This window comes from Acomys minous, assembly GCF_964271855.1.
Source record: "Acomys minous genome assembly, chromosome: 12".
In the NCBI taxonomy this organism is placed as follows: domain Eukaryota; kingdom Metazoa; phylum Chordata; class Mammalia; order Rodentia; family Muridae; genus Acomys; species Acomys minous.
This window is the reverse complement of record NC_140493.1, coordinates 4,281,685-4,290,009: the sequence shown is the minus strand read 5'-3', so window position 1 is coordinate 4,290,009 and position 8,325 is coordinate 4,281,685.

Here is an 8,325-nt window from a genome sequence, read left to right as displayed (position 1 = left end):
CTGCGCCATCCCTGCAGCTCCCTAACCTCTGCGCCATCTCTGCAGCTCCCTAACCTCTGCGCCATCCCTGCAGCTCCCTAACCTCTGCGCCATCTCTGCAGCTCCCTAACCTCTGCGCCATCCCTGCAGCTCCCTAACCTCTGCGCCATCCCTGCAGCTCCCTAACCTCTGCTCCATCCCTGCAGCTCCCTAACCTCTGAACCATCCCTGCAGCTCCCTAACCTCTGCGCCATCCCTGCAGCTCCCTAACCTCTGCTCCATCCCTGCAGCTCCCTAACCTCTGCGCCATCCCTGCAGCTCCCTAACCTCTGAGCATCCCTGCAGCTCCCTAACCTCTGCGCCATCTCTGCAGCTCCCTAACCTCTGCGCCATCTCTGCAGCTCCCTAACCTCTGAGCATCCCTGCAGCTCCCTAACCTCTGCTCCATCCCTGCAGCTCCCTAACCTCTGCGCCATCCCTGCAGCTCCCTAACCTCTGCGCCATCCCTGCAGCTCCCTAACCTCTGCTCCATCCCTGCAGCTCCCTAACCTCTGCGCCATCCCTGCAGCTCCCTAACATCTGCGCCATCCCTGCAGCTCCCTAACCTCTGCGCCATCCCTGCAGCTCCCTAACCTCTGTGCCATCCCTGCAGCTTCCTAACCTCTGCGCCATCCCTGCAGCTCCCTAACCTCTGCTCCATCCCTGCAGCTCCCTAACCTCTGCGCCATCCCTGCAGCTCCCTAACCTCTGAGCCATCCCTGCAGCTCCCTAACCTCTGCGCCATCCCTGCAGCTCCCTAACATCTGCGCCATCCCTGCAGCTCCCTAACCTCTGCGCCATCCCTGCAGCTCCCTAACCTCTGTGCCATCCCTGCAGCTCCCTAACCTCTGCGCCATCCCTGCAGCTCCCTAACCTCTGCTCCATCCCTGCAGCTCCCTAACCTCTGCGCCATCCCTGCAGCTCCCTAACCTCTGAGCCATCCCTGCAGCTCCCTAACCTCTGCGCCATCTCTGCAGCTCCCTAACCTCTGCGCCATCCCTGCAGCTCCCTAACCTCTGCGCCATTCCTGCAGCTCCCTAACATCTGCGCCATCCCTGCAGCTCCCTAACCTCTGCGCCATCCCTGCAGCTCCCTAACCTCTGCGCCATCCCTGCAGCTCCCTAACCTCTGCGCCATCCCTGCAGCTCCCTAACCTCTGTGCCATCCCTGCAGCTCCCTAACCTCTGAACCATCTCTGCAGCTCCCTAACATCTGCGCCATCCCTGCAGCTCCCTAACCTCTGTGCCATCCCTGCAGCTCCCTAACCTCTGAACCATCCCTGCAGCTCCCTAACCTCTGCGCCATCCCTGCAGCTCCCTAACCTCTGCGCCATCCCTGCAGCTCCCTAACCTCTTCGCCATCTCTGCAGCTCCCTAACCTCTGCTCCATCCCTGCAGCTCCCTAACCTCTGAACCATCTCTGCAGCTCCCTAACCTCTGCGCCATCCCTGCAGCTCCCTAACCTCTGCGCCATCCCTGCAGCTCCCTAACCTCTGAGCATCCCTGCAGCTCCCTAACCTCTGCGCCATCTCTGCAGCTCCCTAACCTCTGCGCCATCGCTGCAGCTCCCTAACCTCTGCTCCATCCCTGCAGCTCCCTAACCTCTGCGCCATCCCTGCAGCTCCCTAACCTCTGAGCCATCCCTGCAGCTCCCTAACCTCTGTGCCATCTCTGCAGCTCCCTAACCTCTGCGCCATCTCTGCAGCTCCCTAACCGCTGCGCCATCCCTGCAGCTCCCTAACCTCTGCTCCATCCCTGCAGCTCCCTAACCTCTGCGCCATCCCTGCAGCTCCCTAACCTCTGAGCCATCCCTGCAGCTCCCTAACCTCTGCGCCATCTCTGCAGCTCCCTAACCTCTGCGCCATCTCTGCAGCTCCCTAACCTCTGCGCCATCCCTGCAGCTCCCTAACCTCTGCTCCATCCCTGCAGCTCCCTAACCTCTGCGCCATCCCTGCAGCTCCCTAACCTCTGAGCCATCCCTGCAGCTCCCTAACCTCTGCGCCAGCCCTGCAGCTCCCTAACATCTGTGCCATCCCTGCAGCTCCCTAACCTCTGCGCCATCCCTGCAGCTCCCTAACCTCTGCGCCATCCCTGCAGCTCCCTAACCTCTGTGCCATCCCTGCAGCTCCCTAACCTCTGCGCCATCCCTGCAGCTCCCTAACCTCTGCTCCATCCCTGCAGCTCCCTAACCTCTGCGCCATCCCTGCAGCTCCCTAACCTCTGAGCCATCCCTGCAGCTCCCTAACCTCTGCGCCATCTCTGCAGCTCCCTAACCTCTGCGCCATCTCTGCAGCTCCCTAACCTCTGCGCCATCTCTGCAGCTCCCTAACCTCTGCGCCATCCCTGCAGCTCCCTAACCTCTGCTCCATCCCTGCAGCTCCCTAACCTCTGCGCCATCCCTGCAGCTCCCTAACCTCTGTGCCATCCCTGCAGCTCCCTAACCTCTGAACCATCTCTGCAGCTCCCTAACCTCTGCGCCATCCCTGCAGCTCCCTAACCTCTGCGCCATCCCTGCAGCTCCCTAACCTCTGTGCCATCCCTGCAGCTCCCTAACCTCTGAACCATCCCTGCAGCTCCCTAACCTCTGCGCCATCCCTGCAGCTCCCTAACCTCTGCGCCATCCCTGCAGCTCCCTAACCTCTGCGCCATCCCTGCAGCTCCCTAACCTCTGCTCCATCCCTGCAGCTCCCTAACCTCTGAACCATCCCTGCAGCTCCCTAACCTCTGCGCCATCCCTGCAGCTCCCTAACCTCTGCGCCATCCCTGCAGCTCCCTAACCTCTGCTCCATCCCTGCAGCTCCCTAACCTCTGAACCATCCCTGCAGCTCCCTAACCTCTGCGCCATCCCTGCAGCTCCCTAACCTCTGCGCCATCCCTGCAGCTCCCTAACCTCTGCGCCATCCCTGCAGCTCCCTAACCTCTGCGCCATCCCTGCAGCTCCCTAACCTCTGCGCCATCCCTGCAGCTCCCTAACCTCTGAACCATCTCTGCAGCTCCCTAACCTCTGCGCCATCCCTGCAGCTCCCTAACCTCTGAGCCATCCCTGCAGCTCCCTAACCTCTGCGCCATCTCTGCAGCTCCCTAACCTCTGCGCCATCTCTGCAGCTCCCTAACCTCTGCGCCATCCCTGCAGCTCCCTAACCTCTGCTCCATCCCTGCAGCTCCCTAACCTCTGCGCCATCCCTGCAGCTCCCTAACCTCTGAGCCATCCCTGCAGCTCCCTAACCTCTGCGCCATCCCTGCAGCTCCCTAACATCTGTGCCATCCCTGCAGCTCCCTAACCTCTGCGCCATCCCTGCAGCTCCCTAACCTCTGCGCCATCCCTGCAGCTCCCTAACCTCTGCGCCATCCCTGCAGCTCCCTAACCTCTGCGCCATCCCTGCAGCTCCCTAACCTCTGCTCCATCCCTGCAGCTCCCTAACCTCTGCGCCATCCCTGCAGCTCCCTAACCTCTGAGCCATCCCTGCAGCTCCCTAACCTCTGCGCCATCTCTGCAGCTCCCTAACCTCTGCGCCATCCCTGCAGCTCCCTAACCTCTGCGCCATCCCTGCAGCTCCCTAACCTCTGCTCCATCCCTGCAGCTCCCTAACCTCTGCGCCATCCCTGCAGCTCCCTAACATCTGCGCCATCCCTGCAGCTCCCTAACCTCTGCGCCATCCCTGCAGCTCCCTAACCTCTGCGCCATCCCTGCAGCTCCCTAACCTCTGCGCCATCCCTGCAGCTCCCTAACCTCTGTGCCATCCCTGCAGCTCCCTAACCTCTGAACCATCTCTGCAGCTCCCTAACATCTGCGCCATCCCTGCAGCTCCCTAACCTCTGTGCCATCCCTGCAGCTCCCTAACCTCTGAACCATCCCTGCAGCTCCCTAACCTCTGCGCCATCCCTGCAGCTCCCTAACCTCTGCGCCATCCCTGCAGCTCCCTAACCTCTTCGCCATCCCTGCAGCTCCCTAACCTCTGAGCCATCCCTGCAGCTCCCTAACCTCTGCGCCATCTCTGCAGCTCCCTAACCTCTGCGCCATCTCTGCAGCTCCCTAACCTCTGCGCCATCCCTGCAGCTCCCTAACCTCTGAGCCATCCCTGCAGCTCCCTAACCTCTGCGCCATCTCTGCAGCTCCCTAACCTCTGCGCCATCTCTGCAGCTCCCTAATCTCTGCGCCATCCCTGCAGCTCCCTAACCTCTGCTCCATCCCTGCAGCTCCCTAACCTCTGCGCCATCCCTGCAGCTCCCTAACCTCTGAGCCATCCCTGCAGCTCCCTAACCTCTGCGCCATCCCTGCAGCTCCCTAACATCTGTGCCATCCCTGCAGCTCCCTAACCTCTGCGCCATCCCTGCAGCTCCCTAACCTCTGCGCCATCCCTGCAGCTCCCTAACCTCTGTGCCATCCCTGCAGCTCCCTAACCTCTGCGCCATCCCTGCAGCTCCCTAACCTCTGCTCCATCCCTGCAGCTCCCTAACCTCTGCGCCATCCCTGCAGCTCCCTAACCTCTGAGCCATCCCTGCAGCTCCCTAACCTCTGCGCCATCTCTGCAGCTCCCTAACCTCTGCGCCATCTCTGCAGCTCCCTAACCTCTGCGCCATCCCTGCAGCTCCCTAACCTCTGCTCCATCCCTGCAGCTCCCTAACCTCTGCGCCATCCCTGCAGCTCCCTAACCTCTGCGCCATCCCTGCAGCTCCCTAACCTCTGAGCCATCCCTGCAGCTCCCTAACCTCTGCGCCATCCCTGCAGCTCCCTAACATCTGTGCCATCCCTGCAGCTCCCTAACCTCTGCGCCATCCCTGCAGCTCCCTAACCTCTGCGCCATCCCTGCAGCTCCCTAACCTCTGTGCCATCCCTGCAGCTCCCTAACCTCTGCGCCATCCCTGCAGCTCCCTAACCTCTGCTCCATCCCTGCAGCTCCCTAACCTCTGCGCCATCCCTGCAGCTCCCTAACCTCTGAGCCATCCCTGCAGCTCCCTAACCTCTGCGCCATCTCTGCAGCTCCCTAACCTCTGCGCCATCTCTGCAGCTCCCTAACCTCTGCGCCATCCCTGCAGCTCCCTAACCTCTGCTCCATCCCTGCAGCTCCCTAACCTCTGCGCCATCCCTGCAGCTCCCTAACATCTGCGCCATCCCTGCAGCTCCCTAACCTCTGCGCCATCCCTGCAGCTCCCTAACCTCTGCGCCATCCCTGCAGCTCCCTAACCTCTGCGCCATCCCTGCAGCTCCCTAACCTCTGTGCCATCCCTGCAGCTCCCTAACCTCTGAACCATCTCTGCAGCTCCCTAACATCTGCGCCATCCCTGCAGCTCCCTAACCTCTGTGCCATCCCTGCAGCTCCCTAACCTCTGAACCATCCCTGCAGCTCCCTAACCTCTGCGCCATCCCTGCAGCTCCCTAACCTCTGCGCCATCCCTGCAGCTCCCTAACCTCTGCGCCATCCCTGCAGCTCCCTAACCTCTGCTCCATCCCTGCAGCTCCCTAACCTCTGCGCCATCCCTGCAGCTCCCTAACCTCTGAGCATCCCTGCAGCTCCCTAACCTCTGCGCCATCTCTGCAGCTCCCTAACCTCTGCGCCATCTCTGCAGCTCCCTAACCTCTGAGCATCCCTGCAGCTCCCTAACCTCTGCTCCATCCCTGCAGCTCCCTAACCTCTGCGCCATCCCTGCAGCTCCCTAACCTCTGAGCATCCCTGCAGCTCCCAAACCTCTGAACCATCCCTGCAGCTCCCTAACCTCTGCGCCATCTCTGCAGCTCCCTAACCTCTGCGCCATCCCTGCAGCTCCCTAACCTCTGCGCCATCCCTGCAGCTCCCTAACCTCTGCGCCATCCCTGCAGCTCCCTAACCTCTGCGCATCCCTGCAGCTCCCTAACCTCTGCGCCATCCCTGCAGCTCCCTAACATCTGTGCCATCCCTGCAGCTCCCTAACCTCTGCGCCATCCCTGCAGCTCCCTAACCTCTGCGCCATCCCTGCAGCTCCCTAACCTCTGTGCCATCCCTGCAGCTCCCTAACCTCTGCGCCATCCCTGCAGCTCCCTAACCTCTGCTCCATCCCTGCAGCTCCCTAACCTCTGCGCCATCCCTGCAGCTCCCTAACCTCTGAGCCATCCCTGCAGCTCCCTAACCTCTGCGCCATCTCTGCAGCTCCCTAACCTCTGCGCCATCTCTGCAGCTCCCTAACCTCTGCGCCATCCCTGCAGCTCCCTAACCTCTGCTCCATCCCTGCAGCTCCCTAACCTCTGCGCCATCCCTGCAGCTCCCTAACATCTGCGCCATCCCTGCAGCTCCCTAACCTCTGCGCCATCCCTGCAGCTCCCTAACCTCTGCGCCATCCCTGCAGCTCCCTAACCTCTGCGCCATCCCTGCAGCTCCCTAACCTCTGTGCCATCCCTGCAGCTCCCTAACCTCTGAACCATCTCTGCAGCTCCCTAACATCTGCGCCATCCCTGCAGCTCCCTAACCTCTGTGCCATCCCTGCAGCTCCCTAACCTCTGAACCATCCCTGCAGCTCCCTAACCTCTGCGCCATCCCTGCAGCTCCCTAACCTCTGCGCCATCCCTGCAGCTCCCTAACCTCTGCGCCATCCCTGCAGCTCCCTAACCTCTGCTCCATCCCTGCAGCTCCCTAACCTCTGCGCCATCCCTGCAGCTCCCTAACCTCTGAGCATCCCTGCAGCTCCCTAACCTCTGCGCCATCTCTGCAGCTCCCTAACCTCTGCGCCATCTCTGCAGCTCCCTAACCTCTGAGCATCCCTGCAGCTCCCTAACCTCTGCTCCATCCCTGCAGCTCCCTAACCTCTGCGCCATCCCTGCAGCTCCCTAACCTCTGAGCATCCCTGCAGCTCCCAAACCTCTGAACCATCCCTGCAGCTCCCTAACCTCTGCGCCATCTCTGCAGCTCCCTAACCTCTGCGCCATCCCTGCAGCTCCCTAACCTCTGCGCCATCCCTGCAGCTCCCTAACCTCTGCGCCATCCCTGCAGCTCCCTAACCTCTGCGCATCCCTGCAGCTCCCTAACCTCTGCGCCATCCCTGCAGCTCCCTAACCTCTGCGCCATCCCTGCAGCTCCCTAACCTCTGCGCCATCTCTGCAGCTCCCTAACCTCTGCGCCATCCCTGCAGCTCCCTAACCTCTGCTCCATCTCTGCAGCTCCCTAACCTCTGCGCCATCCCTGCAGCTCCCTAACCTCTGCGCCATCCCTGCAGCTCCCTAACCTCTGCTCCATCTCTGCAGCTCCCTAACCTCTGCTCCATCCCTGCAGCTCCCTAACCTCTGCGCCATCCCTGCAGCTCCCTAACCTCTGCGCCATCTCTGCAGCTCCCTAACCTCTGCGCCATCTCTGCAGCTCCCTAACCTCTGAGCATCCCTGCAGCTCCCTAACCTCTGCTCCATCCCTGCAGCTCCCTAACCTCTGCGCCATCCCTGCAGCTCCCTAACCTCTGAGCATCCCTGCAGCTCCCTAACCTCTGCGCCATCCCTGCAGCTCCCTAACCTCTGCGCCATCCCTGCAGCTCCCTAACCTCTGCGCCATTCCTGCAGCTCCCTAACCTCTGCGCCATCCCTGCAGCTCCCTAACCTCTGCGCCATCCCTGCAGCTCCCTAACCTCTGCGCCATCCCTGCAGCTCCCTAACCTCTGCTCCATCTCTGCAGCTCCCTAACCTCTGCTCCATCCCTGCAGCTCCCTAACCTCTGCGCCATCCCTGCAGCTCCCTAACCTCTGCGCCATCCCTGCAGCTCCCTAACCTCTGAGCATCCCTGCAGCTCCCTAACCTCTGCGCCATCTCTGCAGCTCCCTAACCTCTGCGCCATCTCTGCAGCTCCCTAACCTCTGAGCATCCCTGCAGCTCCCTAACCTCTGCGCCATCCCTGCAGCTCCCTAACCTCTGAGCATCCCTGCAGCTCCCTAACCTCTGCTCCATCCCTGCAGCTCCCTAACCTCTGCGCCATCCCTGCAGCTCCCTAACCTCTGAGCATCCCTGCAGCTCCCTAACCTCTGAGCATCCCTGCAGCTCCCTAACCTCTGCGCCATCCCTGCAGCTCCCTAACCTCTGAACCATCCCTGCAGCTCCCTAACCTCTGCGCCATCTCTGCAGCTCCCTAACCTCTGCGCCATCCCTGCAGCTCCCTGCCCCACCCCCGCCTTTGGTTTTGAAAGAGGGTCTCTCGCTGGCCTGGAGCTAGCACTAGGATAGCTGGCCAGTGAGGGGGTGGGGAGAGAGATCTGTCTGATTCTTACCTTCCCGCTGCTGCGGTGCTGCTATTTCAGGTGTGAGCCACTATGCCTGAATTTTTCACTTGAGTTCTGGGATCAAATTCAAGCCCTTGTA